Below are 17,380 nucleotides of genomic sequence, written 5' to 3'. Positions count from 1 at the left end.
CTTATCTTACGGCAAGTATGTCGAATGAATAGATGGACAGTGTAATAGCCTACCCATGGAGATAGAGACATGATGTCGTTTTATATAAGAATATAGTTTTATTTCTAAAGATTTGTATATGATAACACAAATGTGCAAGGGCTGATCCCGAGTTGCAAGAGGTGAACTTCAGTTTGATTTTATTGGAGGACACCTGCTGTGGTAGGAAGGTCAAAGCCGCGCACCGTAATTCAATTTCAGCACCAGGGATAGCGCATTCTAACGTTCAGACACTTACCGCACTGCCTCTGCTGCATGTCAGTCTGAAATCGAAGAAACCAAATGACCCTACCATTTCCTTTTGAAGTTCTTCAATCTGTTTTCAATGAAGCATAATTTAACAAATAATGCATCACTCAAGTCTGTATCTTTATGCGCTGCTTGTTTGTTGGCAATGTGATAGGATTCTTTACATAGTTGAATGGGAATCCTGTGGTGAGGCCTCTCTATGGTTTCTTTGGCTGTTTTAGTGCTGGTTTGGCTGACAGGTCTATTCCCCTCTGGATGCTGGGGGATTGTCTCTCTCTGCTGCACCTGCGCCCCTCCCTGAGCCTCTGTCTGGGCACTGCATGGGCTCTGACAGCAGTAGGCTTTATGAAAGCTGAATAACAGGCCCCTCTCATTCCAAACCCCTTCACAGTACAATGGATATATGATGGCTCAGACCCTGAGTCATCCTCTCAAACCAAGAAAGACAGGCACAGCTTTTTAGAAGAAGAACAAAACAGTAGGCTACTAGAAATGTCCATAGGAACCCACCTGTTGACCTTAACATCAACATGTGTGCAGTTCATATACTGAACAACAGGTAGCTAGCATTTCTTTGCTGAGATCACCATTCCACAGTTAGTGAGACTATTTCCCCCCACACTGCACAGTACGTGTCTTGTTTACAAAGGCATCCTTGCATATATGGTGAAGGAGTATGTCACCTTTAAATATGTATAGATTTTTAATGTCCTGCTAGCCCTGCTAGTATAACATATAAAATAACCTGTTGTTTCTTCAATGTGTGGGCACTGCACTGCATGAGTTTGTTTGTGTCTTTGTCTCTGTGCGTGTAAACGTGCACGTGTGAGAGAGCAGGTTTAGGGCAAAAGGTGCTCCTCAACAGTGTACACATTCTTTGTCCACAAGCGGTATTAAAAGGTCAGACATCTATCTATACAGCGTTTGACGTCCAGACTGCTTTCAGCCAACAGCCAGCATGGGTTCCTCTTTTGTTCTTGTCAAATCTTTAATGGTCTCAGACCATTTTTATAGACCCAGGGGTGACAGGGTCTGTCGATATTAACACATTTCTTTCCTTTGTTTCTTTGCTTGTACTGCACAGGTGAAAAATAACGATTTGTCCCTCTTTGTAACAGTAAACCAATGAAGTAAGATCCCCTAACTTGTCAGTATCAATTTCATTACTGTCATAACTTCTTCAATAGTGTGATGGAGGTCACAGTGAAATGATGTTGGAGTCACATTAAAAAGACAGACAAAATCCCATTAAAACAAACCTTTTTTGCTACTTATTTGTTTGTTTTATGGCTGTTTCAGAGAGAACATATGTTATATAAATCATTCTCCACTGGGGGCAAACCTACATTAAGAGATTTCAGACTTTATGCCTCGGCAGGGCAAAATAAGTAGAAAGGTTCTTAGTCGATCCACGAGACGAGGGATTGGATTTGATGGCTTGAAATGTTGTTGGTCTTTTGCCTAAAGCTATCAACCTCTCAAATGTCTGCACTCAGTGTTACAGATGCACTGTAGCTCCTCCTGGAAATGCTAGATAACACAGGGGAAAAGATTCCTCGTTCTCGACTAAAAAAGTTTGAACATGCGTTAAGATGTCTCATTTATTACATAAGATCATGCACAACACACAATAAAATTATAAGAATTCTTAGGTAGAATGTATTGGTTGTAAGTGCGTTATTCTACTGTTCAGCACACACACATTGTCGATGACAAGATTTATGTCAGTTGTTACCAACAAATGCTCTGGTGTGAATAACAATGGTCTACATCTATTTGAGAAATAAATACATGTGGAAATGAGCCTCTGTTGTTCTGGTAAATAGCCCATCGGTGGAGGTTGAAGAAATTCCTGTAAAATACCTTTTTGATGAGATGTTGTTGAAAACAGAAAATCAAACAATTATGATCTGTAAAACAAACAAACTAGAACAGATTTTCCTTCCATGAAAAATACAATCTGTAAAACTAACAGAGCAGAAAGAAGACCCCCAAAATCTCATCAATGGGACCTGCATTGCTACAGTTTACCATGGGCGATTCTATTGGCAATTTTGATTGTTTCTGTAATTGACTGGAGGACCCTCAATTCCAGAGTATACACTTCTCTGACAGCATGCATGTGATCAGAATGAAATCTTGCCCATTATCCAAGTAACACACTCTCAACTTCCAAGGCTTATCTATGGCAGTACATGAGTTGGTCTGCCAGTAGTCTCACAACGCTGTCATAGAAGTAACACAAATGACCACAGTACTCTAAAAACACTGCCATAGAAGTAACATAAATGACCAAAAACAGCTGTGTTTGATGTCATTTGTTGACTGGCAAAACTACCCATTTATGTTGTAACATAATCCTAATCTCCAAGTGGTTTTAATTGAGAAGATTTAATGGGCCAATCAGCAGTTGAAACAATAACAAAGTGATATTTAGGTTATACAGTGTTTGTTCACATTTACATTGTTTAGAGACATTGGAGTAAAACAAGTGTACATTTTGGGGTTCTGATAGGATACAACAGTTAAAACTCTTAGATGTAAAGTCCCCTGTTTTTGGGGACTTGTGTGATTCTGGTACCGTTTCCGATCAACATTTGCACTTATAAATCAATCTGTGGACACAGTAGATCGAAATGGCTGGCATTAAGCGATGGCCCTGGTTCCCACAGATACAATAGTATATTGTCTGAGCCTGTCTGAGCCTGTAGGATGTGAAATCCTAAATCACTTGAAGCTGGGAGGTCCCTCCTACCATTTAATTCGATATTCAGACTGCCCATCAACTCCTGGCTGTATCCTATGTCATAGCCATTGACAAAGCAGTGGTTTCATCACTGTAGGACATTCAGTGATCGATTTCTAAACACAAAACACGTACTGATTAAAATGAGATGAAAGGCGAGTTCCTAACGAGTTCAAGAAGCCAAGCTAGAGCTCTGTGAGACTTTAACAGCGATGGGGGAAGACGTATGATCAAGAGAGACCATTAGAAAATATGCACATTTTCTCTAACACTAAATATACAGTACAAATATGTACAGTATTTTCCAGTTATAAGGAAGGTGAAATCTTATACTTAGTCATTTTATAATGATTATACTATATTTAGAAAGCTTATAAGTAATTTCAAGCCGTATTCATACATTGAATAGGAAATACATCATATAAAATATTTCATATTTTTATCGTATTTGTGTCCTTGATCTTGTGTCAGACTAACTATTTTTATGGCCCTCTCATGATAAATAATTACATACACCACCAGTCAAAGGTTTGGACACACCTACTCTTTCAATGGTTTTTCTTTATTTGTACTATTTTCTAGATTGTAGAATGATAGTGAAGACATCAAAACTATGAAATAACAAATATGGAATCATACACCACACACCAAAAAAACGTGAAACAAATCAAAATGTATTTTAGATTTTAGATTCTTCAAAGTAGCCATCCTTTGCCTTGATTACAGCTTTGTACACTCTTGGCATGCTCTCATCCAGCTTCACCTGGAATGCTTTTTCAACAGTCTTGAAGGAGTTCCCACATATGCTGAGCACTTGTTGGCTGTTTTTACTTCCCTCTGAGGTCCAACTCAAACCAAACCATCTCAATTGGGTTAAGGTTGGGTGATTGTGAAGGCCAGGTCATCTGACGCAGCACTCCATTACTCTCCTTCTTGGTAGAATAGCCCTTACACAGCCTGGAGGTGTGTTGGGTCACTGTCCTGTTGAAAAACAAATGATAGTCCTACTAAATGCAAGCCAGATGGGATGGCGTATCGCTGCAGAATGCTGTGGTAGCCATGTTGGTTAAGTGTGCCTTGAATTTGAAATAAATCACAGACAGTGTCACCAGCAAAGCACCCCCACACCATCACACCTCCTCCTCTATGCTTCACGGTGGGAACCACACATGCAGAGATCCGTTCACCTACTCTGCGTCTCACAAAGTCACGGCGGTTGGAACCAAAAATCTCAAATTTGGACTCATCAGACCAAAGGACAGATTTCCACCGATCTAATTTCCATTGCGCGTGTTTCTTGGCCCAAGAAAGTCTGTTTTTCTTATTGGTGTCCTTTGGTATTGGTTTCTTTGCAGCAATTCAATCATCAATTTCCGAGGCTGGTAACTCTCATGAACTTATCCTCTGCAGCAGAGGTAACTTTGGGTCTTCATTTCCTGTGTCGAGAGCCAGTTTCATCATAGCGCTTGATGGTTTTTGCGAATGCACTTGAAGAAACTTTCAAAGTTGACATTTTCCGGATTGACTGACCTTTATGTCTTAAAGTAATGATGGACTGTCGTTTCTCTTTGCTCATATGAGCTGTTCTTGCCATAATATGGACTTGGTATTTTACTAAATAGGGCTATCTTCTGTATACCACCCCTACCTTGTCACAATGCAACTGGCTCAAACGCATTAACTTTTAACAAGGCACACCTGTTAACTAAAATGTTTTCCGGATTACTACCTCATGAAGCTGGTTGAGATAATGCCAAAAGTGTGCAAAGCTATATATATTTTTTTGTTTTACCTTTATTTAATTAGGCAAGTCAAATTCTTATTTTCAGTGACGGCATACCATCAAGGCAAAGGGTGACTACTTTGAATAATCTCAAATATAAAGTATATTTTGTTAAACACTGTTTTGATTACTACATGATTCCATATGTGTTATTTTATAGTTTGGATGTCTTCACTATTATTCTACTATGTAGAAAATAGTAAAAATACAGAAAAAACCCTGAATGAGTAGGTGTGTGCAAACTTTTGACTGGTACTGTAGATTACATTTTCGACTGCATTTAGTTACATTTAACTAGTTTTAAATTAAGCTCATGAGGCATTTATAAGTTATGTTCTTCAAAGATCAATGGGTGCATACCAAAATCGATGTAGTAACTGCTGATTGCCCCATTAAGAGACTTTGGTATTTTGTTATTTTATTTGCTTTGGTTTTTATTTATCCCTCAGTCTGGAATAAAGTATTAGGAACCTGAGAGCAGATCCTCTGAATGGATGCTTCCAATATGAATTCCTGTCTATGGGGCTATAATCGTAATATTGCGGTGGGGTTGACACAAATGAATTTCCTCCTGATGATGATTTGAACTCATTTTCCTTAGATTGATGATAGCATTAAGCAGCAGAATTAACATTCGGTAAATGAAAAGCTATGATTTCCATTACTATTGTCCCGCTTTACACAGGGAATTCTAACTCTAACTCTGTTGTTGCCTGTGTGAATGTTGTGATCATCACCAGTTTAATCACCACTTTAAGCGCCTAACCAACAGGATGTCTTGCTCTAATACTGCCAGGAAAGAATGCCAGGGGTGTTGTGTTACTTCTGCCATGGCACACTGCATTAAATCTGCCAAACGTCACCAAACAATAACATTTTGGGGTGACAAGGTGTTTCACCCGCAGTCATTGTCAAGTTGTCTGTTTTAGGTACAAATACTTTTTTTGCCAGGAACATAGACCTCTCAATACTGCTTAATGTAGTTTGTGGACAACATCCTGTTGACGTCACTAACTCTGTGTTTGTATCAAGCTGACATCTTACTTAATATTCTCTGTATGCTCTTGACTTGCCTAGAGTGCTTGAGAGTAATGAGGCACAATGATTTTTCGCATATAATTGTATATATTTAGGATTTTATTTATTTATACTTTGAAATCATTGTATTTGGTCCAACCTCCAAGTGTACTATTACCAAACCTTTCTTCCTAAAAATAACTAATGATATTTACACAGCATAGCAATGAGCCTCTTTGACAACTCAGATATGCAGTGAAAATGAAATCCAGAGCTTTCAGGTCAATTCTGAAAAACCAAAGAATCAACAGCAAGAGCGTTTTTATGTATTTTTCTTGCACATTCAGTTTATTCTTTAGTGTGGGAGAGTATGGGGAGAGGGACCAGTTGTCGCTGTGTAGGTTGTCACAGTGCTCATAAATAACAAATCTTGAGGGTGCTGTCAGCTTCGGAAAACTTTTGAGATAGGGACAACTTTCTGCTTTTAGTGACCAAGGAAATGTTTTTCATTGTTGTTGTTGTTGTTGTTGTTTATGTCATTACTGTTAAACTGTCAATAAATCACACAGGCAGTCAGTTTAAACCACTGTATCAATTCTCATGCTGAGCCATGAGTATAGAGAATCTTCAGAAATATTTTGCATACGCATTAGCTGTACATCCCACAGAGGCCATCAGTCAAATGCACAAAAGTTCCCCTGCTTTGACACCAAGATTACTCAGAATAAGCTAACATGTTCATGAAGTGAAAGTGACATAAGTTCCTTATGTCTTCTTTGGAGAAGTTTTTCATGTGGAGTTCTGCACCAGTCAGACAGTCAGGAAAAAAATGGACCACATGACACAAGTAAAAAAAAAAAAAACAGATTATGTAAGAAAGAGCCTTGAGGTTTTTCTGTAGTTCTTTTAGATTGCTTCCCAGTTGAGAGATGCTCCTCTGAATAAAAATACTTCCTTTCCAAAGTTATTTTCCTATTCCCTTTTTCTGCAAAGTATTCGACATCCAAGCAGAAGAAATGGTATAAGGATGAGCCTGCGGTGGTTTGGCAGAGTGCTTCTTTTCCAGCACAGATGTGACATGCCTCATCAGGCTCCCAAGTTATAGAGCTGATTTGTAGGAGCTGAATCAATATCAGAGACAGACGCTTTAACACCAACTCCCTTTCTTGACAATCTTCCACTTCTCAAAGAAGTTTCTCTTGGTGGAATAAAATCATTAAAACACTCAAACAGACCCTCGGCTTGAATATAAGACAGTTCGTCTTTCATCAAACGATGCTCCTCTTGAACACAACTTCAGCACAACTGCAGCCCTAAGCACAACGCAATGGGTGTCATAAGCAATAATGACAGAGCAGTGTCACAGTTTGTGGTGATGAATGCTGCAGCAGCAGAGCCTTGGGAGTCAGCCCCCAGATGAGCCTGTCATTGTTAGCTTGACTATGGTGGAATATTGACAGCATTATAGGCCTATATTCTCTAAACTATACTACCCACTGTATGTCAACTTCCCTGCTCTCCCTTTGACAGCATGAGGTACAGTAGGCATATTGATGGACGGTTCCCATCAAATGAAGATGATGGATCAAACTAATTCATGTACATGTTGACTTCAGATTATGCACTTGAAGGCCCAATTAAAACCAGTTTATTCAGAGGAGAGTTTGTCGGTGGGTAAAGGTGGAGAGCAGCCAATATGTTGATCCATCCTCTGCAGCTGTTCCCTTCACTTTAGAGAGGCACTCCAGATCACATATACCACTGAATAACAAATATTGTTTGCTGGGAATCATGTCAAGAAAGGATGAAAATAAACAGTCAAAGTGTTCTTTTCCAAACCCTGTTTACTTGAGTCTCTGTGGGAGATCTGAGTTATGCTTGCTATCTGTTGTTAAAGGATGTACATGGACGTTACAAGTTATGAGGGTCTAACTGAGGCATTCTCAAGAGTCACCAAGTGAGTGAGTGGGCACTGTATATTACTGAAGGTGTGAGACTGACCTTATTTTCTTCCACAGCTATTGCCAGGGCCATACGGGACTGCAGCCAGGACAACTTTCTCTCTGATCTGATTACCCAGCATTAACTGTGACTGTAACTCAATCAGAGCTTGGGCCCAATGTTTGCCTGGAATACATAAACCTTTTCTACCCCTTTAGTAAAGATTGCCTATGACATTAACACATCTGTTGAGGCGGCTCTCACTGCAGGGAATAGTCTTCATTTTCATTTCCCCTCATTTACATGTGGATTTCAGCACCACAACCATGCTGAGATGTAAATGTAATTAGTGTGAAGGAAAACAAACAAATACTCATTGAGTAGTTAACCCAGAACGTTATTATTATTTACACTATTCAGCCATATGCTGCGTCAAGTATGATCAACTGGATACTGGATTGTTGGAATAATTTGTTGATGGTTGGTTGATATTTTCTTTTCTTAAAGAGAGAGAGGGAGTGAAGGCTTACTGCTGTTGCAGTTTTATCTAGGTGATTTGCAAGATTGAGTTGGACAACTAAAAAGTGGCCAAATGACATTCATGTCTCAACCTTAAGTCTGCTCTCAGAGCCAACTGTTGTTCAATTACAAGATGTCGATAGAAATTACTCCCTAAATCCATCAGTGTAAGAGGTATTAAAAACCAAATATTGCTTTTCTGTTCTCATAACAAATGAGACGGACCTCTCATTACATGTTTAATCTCTCAATATTGGCTTACATTTCTGTAGATCAACATAGCATTGGATAGGTGTTCATTCAATTCCAGTACAACAGTGAGATGACCTAAAAATACTGCATGTGTTTTTATTCTGTTTAAGTATAAGCCGTGCCTTGACGATACACTTCCTGGACTGTGTCACTGTGTCTGATCACAGAGCTTTATCCTTTTCCTGCTATGCATAAACTCAGGTAGAGAGGGAGATGTGGAGGGAGGGAGAGAGAGAGTAAGGGAGAGAACACCACTGTAGTGCAGAAGAGCCAAGGTCATTCAGATTGAGACATTACATCAGCCTCCAGGGACAGACTTGCATTAAAGATGCACTATGCAGAACTTGCTCTGCCATTTCCTGGTTGCAAAAATTTGAATAGGTCGTCTAATTTCAGTTTATATGATAAAATGAGCAAGTGTAGAGAATCATTGTACCATCTAAACTACTGTGAAATATATTTTCCATAAGCAAAAATATTGTATATTCAGCTTTTTGAAGCTGGTGCACAAAATTGAAAGATGAAAAAACTAAACTTAAGAACGGGAAGCATAAAAATAGTGCAAATAGAACAGATCTTAGACTTGCTTTAATTGAGAATGACAGATCTATAATAAAGATTTCTATGTGAATTTGGTCAGGTCGCCTAAAAGAGTTACATATTGCAGCTTTAAATAACAGTTAATAATTTTAACCTGGCAGCTATGACTTAGAGCTCTATTTGACTGCTTAATTGCTGGATGAGTGTCATGCCCTGACCTTAGATATCTCTCTTTTCTATATATTTTGGTTAGGTCAGGGTGTGACTAGGGTGGGTACTCTAGTGTTGTATGTCTAGGGTTTTGTATGTCTAGGGTTTTGTATGTCTAGGGTTGTTGTAATCTAGGGGTTTTGTATTTCTATGTTGGCCTGATATGGTTCCCAATCAGAGACAGCTGTTTATCGTTGTCTCTGATTGGGGATCATATTTAGGCAGCCCTGTTTCCCACTTTCTGCTGTGAGATCTTGTCTATGTATAGTTGCCTGTCAGCACTCGTTTGTATAGCTTCACGTTTCGTTTTGTTAGTTTGTTCAGTGTTTCATTCTATAAATGAATAAGAATTTACGCACAGCTCGCTGCTCCTTGGTCCGATCCTTATAACGAACGTGACCGAAGATCCCACCAACAAAGGACCAAGCAGCGTGCCCAGGAGGAGGAAGTATCCTGAACTTGGGAAGAGATCCTGCATGGGAAGGGATCCTGGACTTGGGAGGAAATCCTGGCAGGACAGGATCGCCTTCCTTGGCGGGAGTCGCCTAGGAGCATGAGAGGACAGCAATGTCGTCGACGGAAGCCCGAGAGGCAGCCCCAAGAAAATTCTTTAGGGGGGCACACGGGTTGGTCGGCCAAGCCGAGGGGTGAGTCAGAGACTGTCGATTAGTTATTGGACAAATTGGAGGAGAGTGAACGGAGGGGAGAGTTAGAAACCTTCGAGGAACTGTTGGACAAATTGGAGGAGAGTGAAGATAGAGAGCTGTTGGTTTGGCGTAGTATGCATGGCATTCGCCCTGAGGAGCGTGTTTGCCGTCCGATGCCACCTGAGTCAGTTCCCCGCACTTGCCCTGAGATGCGTGTCCCCAGCCCAGTACCACCAGTGCCGGCACCACGCATCAGACCTCCAGTGCCCCTCCACAGTCCAGTACATCCTGTGCCTCCTCCCCACATTCGCCCTGAGGTGCGTGTCATCAGCCCGGTACCATCAGTACCGGTGCCACACATCAGGCCTCCAGTGCGCCTCCACAGTCCAGAGCTTCCGGCGACAGTTCCCAGTCCAGAGCTTCCGTCGACGGTCCACAGTCCGGAACCTCCGGCAACGGTCCACAGTCCGGAACCTCCGGCAACGGTCCACAGTCCGGAACCTCCGGCAACGGTCCACAGTCCGGAACCTCCGGCGACGGTCCCCGGTCCGGAACCTCCAGCGACGGTCCCTCGGTCCGGAACCTCCAGCGACGGTCCCTCGGTCCGGAACCTCCAGCGACGGTCCCTCAGTCCGGAACCTCCAGCGACGGTCCCTTGGTCCGGAACCTCCAGCGACGGTCCCCGGTCCGGAACCTCCAGCGACGGTCCCCGGTCCGGGCTCTCTGGCGACGATCCCCGGTCCGGGGTTGTCGCTGATGATTCGTGGTCCGCATCCACAAAAGCGGAGGGATCAGCGTAAGGAGGGGGGACTGCGTCCAGAACCAGAGCCGCCACCGAAGGTAGAAGCCGGGAGTCCGCACCTTTGGGGGGGAGTACTGTAATGCCCTGACCTTAGATATCTCTGTTTTCTATATATTTTGGTTAGGTCAGGGTGTGACTAGGGTGGGTACTCTAGTGTTGTATGTCTAGGGTTTTGTATGTCTGCGCCTTGGTCCGATCCTTATAACGAACGTGACAATGAGGGAAATTAGTTTTGCCTTAATATGGGGAAATAGGGCTCTCTCTCACACACACACACACACACACACTTACTGGACTTGTACAATAAAAGGTAGTATATATTACTATATAATAATTTAATACTATTACTATACTATGCTATACACAGTACCAGTCAAACGTATAGACACACCTACTCATTCCAGGGTTTTTCTTAATTTGTACTATTTTCTACATTGTAGAAAGTAGCCACCCTTTGCCTTGATGACAGCTTTGCACACGCTTGGCATTCTCTCAGCCAGCTTCATCAGGTAGTCACCTGGAATGTATTTAAATTAACAGGTGTGCCTTGTTAAAAGTTAATTTGTGGAATTTCTTTCCTTCTTAATGCGTTTGAGCCAACCAGTTGTGTTGTGACAAGGTAGGAGTTCTATACAGAAGATAGCACTAGATTATTGCAAGAACAGCTCAAATAAGCAAAGAGAAATGACAGTCCATCATTACTTTAAGACATGAAGGTCAGTCAATGCTGTCGTGACTTGACTTTAACATCAATCTGAAGACTGCTATTTATCCAATTAAAACCTCTCTGGGATATGTGGGACAGTAGCGTCCCACTTGGCCAAAAGCCAGATAAAATGCATAGCGCCAAATTCAAATAAATTCCTATAAAAATCTAACTTTCATGAAATCACACATGTAAGATACCAAATTAAAGCTACACGTGTTGTGAATCCAGCCAACATGTCAGATTTCAAAAAGGCTTTTCGGCGTAATCAAACAATGCTATTATCTGAGCATAGCACCATAGTAAACAAAAGTGAGAAAACATTTCAACCCTGCAGGTGCAACACAAAACGCAGAAATAAAAATATAAATCATGCCTTACCTTTGACGAGCTTCTTCTGTTGGCACTCCAATATGTCCCATAAACATCACAAATGATCCTTTTCTTCGATTAATTCCGTCCATATATATCCAAAATGTCCATTTATTTGGCGCGTTTGATCCAGAAAAACACCGGTTCCAACTTGCGCAACGTGACGACAAAATATCACAAAAGTTACCTGTAAACTTTGCCAAAACATTTCAAACTACTTTTGTAATACAACTTTAGGTAAGGTAAATAATCGATAAAATTGAAGACGGGATGATCTGTGTTCAATACAGGAAGAAAACAAACTCAAGCATGCTTTCTGGTCTTGCGCCTCTATCAAACAGTACACATGAAGTGACACTCATTCAAGATGGCCGTACTTCTTCATTACACAAAGGAATAATCTCAACCAATTTCTAAAGACTGGTGACACCCAGTGGAAGCGGTAGGAAATGCAAGCAAGTCCCTTAGAAATCCGGATTCCCAATGAAACCTCATTGAAAAGATGGTGACTTCAAAAAAACAAATCTGAATGGTTTGTCCTCTGGGTTTCGCCTGCTACATAAGTTCTGTTATACTCAGAGACATGATTCAAACAGTTTTAGAAACTTCAGAGTGTTTTCTATCCAAATATACTAATAACATGCATATATTAGCAATGGGGCCTGAGTAGCAGCCAGTTTACCTTATTCATCCAAGCTACTCAATACTGCCCCCCAGTCCAAAAGAAGTTCAAGCATTTATTACTCGACATAAAAAATACATACTATGGCATATCTTATCTTCTGGGGATGAGTAGCAGGCAGTTGAAATTGGGCATGCTTTTCAATTAAATGCTGCCCCCTATCCTCGAGAAGTTTTAACTAACTATGTTTAATTGTTACGCGATTAAATTAATAATGTAACAATTAATTCATAAGTATCTGGGGCACCACGAGAGCGGTTCTTTAAAGAGTTATCATCTCCCGAATTAAACTCTAAAAGGGCATTACCTATCACATCTATAAACAGTCAACTTATTAATCATAACCTCGTATCATATGACCATTCTGAACAGTCGTAACCTCCTTGGATCTGCAAAAACCAGAGCCTTACTTATGATTCACTACTACACAAATGTGTTTAATTATTTATTTACAAGATAATTAAATGGGAACACAAGATAAACATACACACTCTGCACTAGCTATTGACTGTAATACACTGAAAACAGGTCCCTAGCGGAATGACAACAGTATTGATGCTTTTTAAAGGAGCGATGGAGAGGGAGAGAGAGGTACAGAGACACTTAACATTGGTACATTCAGAAACCACTCTCATCTACCACATACTTTGAACACGAACTGCTGCCCACTGAGTAAGAAATCATGAATGTTTTTACGTGAAATGCCTGGGTTTGCTGGGGGTCTCTTGGTGAACAGGGCAGCCTTGGAAAGGGGGTTGGGCCTTTTCGTGGCACACTTGTAAGGTTCTAATTGAACAAAATGGTTACAACAAGTTTTCTACTGTTATCCTTCTTTGTAGTTGTCTGGTAGCCGGGGACTTGTTGTGTAGTACTGAACCGAACTACAGAGTTGACTTTCCTTCCATTCACTCTTGAAGAGGCTTCTTTAAAGATAGGCTAGCCAAACGTATCGATGGTTTGAGCAGAGTAACAGGATGATCCTACTTAAATGTTGCTTTCAAACAGCTAATCAGCCGTATCAATGATTGTCTGGGAGGTGAGTTTATTGTCTCCACCTTGTGTTGAGATTCAAAATTCAAACCACTTTAAACGTGCAGCTGCAGCCTCACTCTTTTCTGGTCTAATGTGTTTTTTTTCTTAACCAATTATGTATATGCTCAAAAGGGGCTCCCTAACTACTCACTGTGCAAAGTTAGGTTAAAAAAATAATCTTCTAGCTTCTCAAATCACATCTCTCTCTCTTAACAAAAACACGTTCATAATTTGTCATATTACATGCACAACACAGAGTATGGAAACTTCATATATGTAGTGTCTATACTTTCCAAGTTACAGTATTTCCTTTATAACATTTTTAATAAAATCACAAAATGACAAACAAAATGACATTAGTGTTCCATTTATCACCTCTGACCATTCCTCACGATTTAAGTCAGAAATATTGTTCCAGTATTTGCTTATGAACGGGTTAGAGTTTCAGCGGGAAAAAGTTTGCTTTGGTGAATCTTGAGAGCGCAGATCTGAATCTTCTCCCTTTACAACAGGCCGGTTGTTAACCCGCCTAGTTCTTTCCTTCCCGCTCTAGGGTGAGAGGGGGTCTGATTGAAGTTATTCATTGTATACCTGATTTGACCCATTTGTATTCTCGTGGACAGTCAAGACAGTCAAGAAGTTGCAGCCTATACAAATTCTTCACATCTCAACATCAACTGTTCAGAGGAGACTGCATGAATCAGGCCTTCATGGTTGAATTGCTGCAAAGAAAACACTACTAAAGGACACCAATAATAAGAAGAGACTTGATTGGGCAAAGAAACACGAGCAATGGACATTAGACCAGTGGAAATCTGTCCTTTGGTCTGATGAGTCCAAATTTGAGATATTTGGTTCTAACTGCCGTGTCTTTGTGAGATGCAGAGTAGGTGAACGGATGATGTCCGCATGTGTGGTTTGTACTGTGAAGCATGGGGGAGGTGTGATGGTGTGGGGGTCCTTTATTGGTGACACTGTCTGTGATTTATTTAGAATTCAAGGCACACTTAATCAGCATGGCTACCACAGCATTTGTCAGCGATACACCATCCCATCTGGTTTGCACTTAGTGGGACTATCATTTGTTTTTAACAGGACATTGGCCCAACACACCTCCAGGCTGTGTACGGGCTATTTCACCAAGAAGGGGAGCGATGGAGTGCTGCATCAGATGACCTGGCCTCCACAATCACCCGACCTCAACCAAATTGAGATGGTTTGGGATGAGTTGGACCTCAGAGTGAAGGAAAAGTAGCCAACAATAGCTCAAAATATGTGGGAACTCCAGAATGCGAAGCTGCCATCAATGCGAAGGGTGGCTACTTTGAAGAATCTAAAATCTAAAATATATTTTGATTTGTTTAATAACACTTTTTTGGTTACTACATGATTCCATATGTGTTATCTCATAGTTTTGATGTCTTCACTACAATGTACACTACCGTTCAAAAGTTTGGGGTCACTTCAAGATGTCCTTGTTTTAGAAAGAAAATATAATTTTTTGTCCATTAAAATAATATCAAATTGATCAGAAATACAGTGTAGACATTGCAAATGTTGTAAATGACTATTGTTATCATTTTAAAAGGTAAATTGATCATTAGAAAACCTTTTTGCAATTATGTTTGCACAGCTGAAAACTGATGTTCTGATTAAAGAATCAATAAATCTGACCTTCTTTAGACTAATTGAGTGTCTGGAGCATCAGCATTTGTGGGTTCGATTTCAGGCTCAAAATGGCCAGAAACAAATAACTTTCTTCTGAAACTAGTCAGTCTATTCTTGTTCTGAGAAATTAAGGCCATTCCATGCGAGAAATTGCCAAGAAACTGAAGCTCTTGTACAATGCTGTGTACTACTCCCTTCACAGAACAGTGCAAACTGGCTCTAATCAGAATAGAAAGAGGAGTGGGAGGCCCCAGTGCACAACTGAGCAGGAGGACAAGTACATTAGAGTGTCCAGTTTGAGAAATAGACTCCTCACAAGTCCTCAACTGGCAGCTTCATGAAATTGTACCCGCAAATACTCCAGGATGCTGGCCTTCTAGGCAGAGTTCCTCTGTCCAGTGTCTGTGTTCTTTTGCCCATCTTAATCTTTATTTTTTATTGGCCAGTCTGAGATGTGGCTTTTTCTTTGCAACTCTGCCTAGAAGGCCAGCGTCCCGTAGTCGCCTCTTCACTGTTGACGTTGAGACTGGTGTTTTGCGGGTACTATTTAATGAAGCTAACATAATTGCAAAAGGATTTTATAATGATCAATTAGCATTTTAAAATGATGAACTTGGATTAGCTAACACAACGTGCCATTGGAACACAGGAGTGATGGTTGCTGATAATGGGCCTCTGTACGCCTATGTAGATATTCCATTAAAAAACAGCCTTTTCCAGCTACAATAGTCATTTACAACATTAACAATGTCTACACTGTATTTCTGATCAATTTGATGTTATTTTATGTTGTTTTCCATCAAAAACAAGGACATTTCTAAGTGACCCCAAACTTTTGAACAGTAATAACAATATTTAATTTGTAGAGCGTATATCCCGCACTCAATGCAGTATTGGACCCACAAATTGGTTCCCATGATTGAGTCAAAACTTATCAATAACTGATCAGCGGTCATAACAAGAAAATTCACTGTGTGTTTGAACTTTTGACTGGTACTGTACATATATATACGGGACAGTACCTGGCTGTATTGCAAAGTGTTGGTTTGTATTATTTAGATTAATAGCGACAGGAAGTTGATGTGTGATATTCCGAATGTTAGCACACATAATGAGACTGGAATTACATTAATATTTAATCAACTAGGTGATGATGGGAAGTACAGCATGAGTTGTGTGTATCCAATGTCAAACAGATCGTTACCTTGAATTTGACAGAAGATATTTGTCTCACTGTCTGTGGCAGACAGGTATAAACACTGCAACCTAATCCGTAACCCAGGGTTCCCCAACTGGCGGATTGCGGGCTGTATTTGGCCCACAGGTGGTTTTATTTGCCCTCACAAGTTTTCTGAGCAAAAAAATAAACATTTTTTTATTTTTTTATTGTTGGACATAAAAGACTGTTAAACCACAGGAAATCAGCTCCAACGCATAATAGAGAGACATTTGATCCTATACAAACGTAAGCAAGGTTTGAATTGATTATGTTTTAGTCAAACATTGTATCTGTTTGGGCACCATCGGTCAATTTGCAGTCAACAAATTATTTGCAAGCATGTTCCAGCCCCCCGACCATCCACTCAAGAAAAAAATGGCCCGCGGCTCAATCTAGTTGATGATCCCTGCCCTAACCCTTCTCTTTTATTAGTGCAAAACACGACAAAATATGATTTGTGTACCTGTGCCTGTGTGGTTTTATATGTTGCTTGAAAAACTCCAAACATGCCTTCTCTATCTGTGTTCTACAGAGTAGAGCATCTAGCAGTGTAGCCTGTTTTTCTGTTTGTGAAGGGCACACAGACACTCTGTATCCAATTAGGTTACCTTCTGGAGCTTTCCACTACGCTCACTGGGAAAGTCAAAACAGCATAGATACATAAATTACACAGTCCTTTTCTGCTGCGCTCCTGGCACTTGCCAGCAATGCACAGCCATCAGAAATGTCTTCGACAGTGCAATGGAGTGTTCAGTCTATTCAAAACAATGACCTTCTAGATTCAAAACACTAATACACTTGAATGTCAGCTAATAATTCACGCCGTTTATTTGCAGGATGGACCAACATGAGTATAGTGGACTACATTTTAAGCAATATTATCACTACTGTTTTTCGATTTTGGCATGATGACTTTCACAGACTAGTCTGGGATGAATTATTAAAGTCTAGCATCA

The sequence above is a fragment of the Oncorhynchus clarkii genome, chromosome 5 (genome assembly GCF_045791955.1).
Source record: "Oncorhynchus clarkii lewisi isolate Uvic-CL-2024 chromosome 5, UVic_Ocla_1.0, whole genome shotgun sequence".
Taxonomy (NCBI): domain Eukaryota; kingdom Metazoa; phylum Chordata; class Actinopteri; order Salmoniformes; family Salmonidae; genus Oncorhynchus; species Oncorhynchus clarkii.
Note: the sequence above shows the minus strand (reverse complement) of the source record.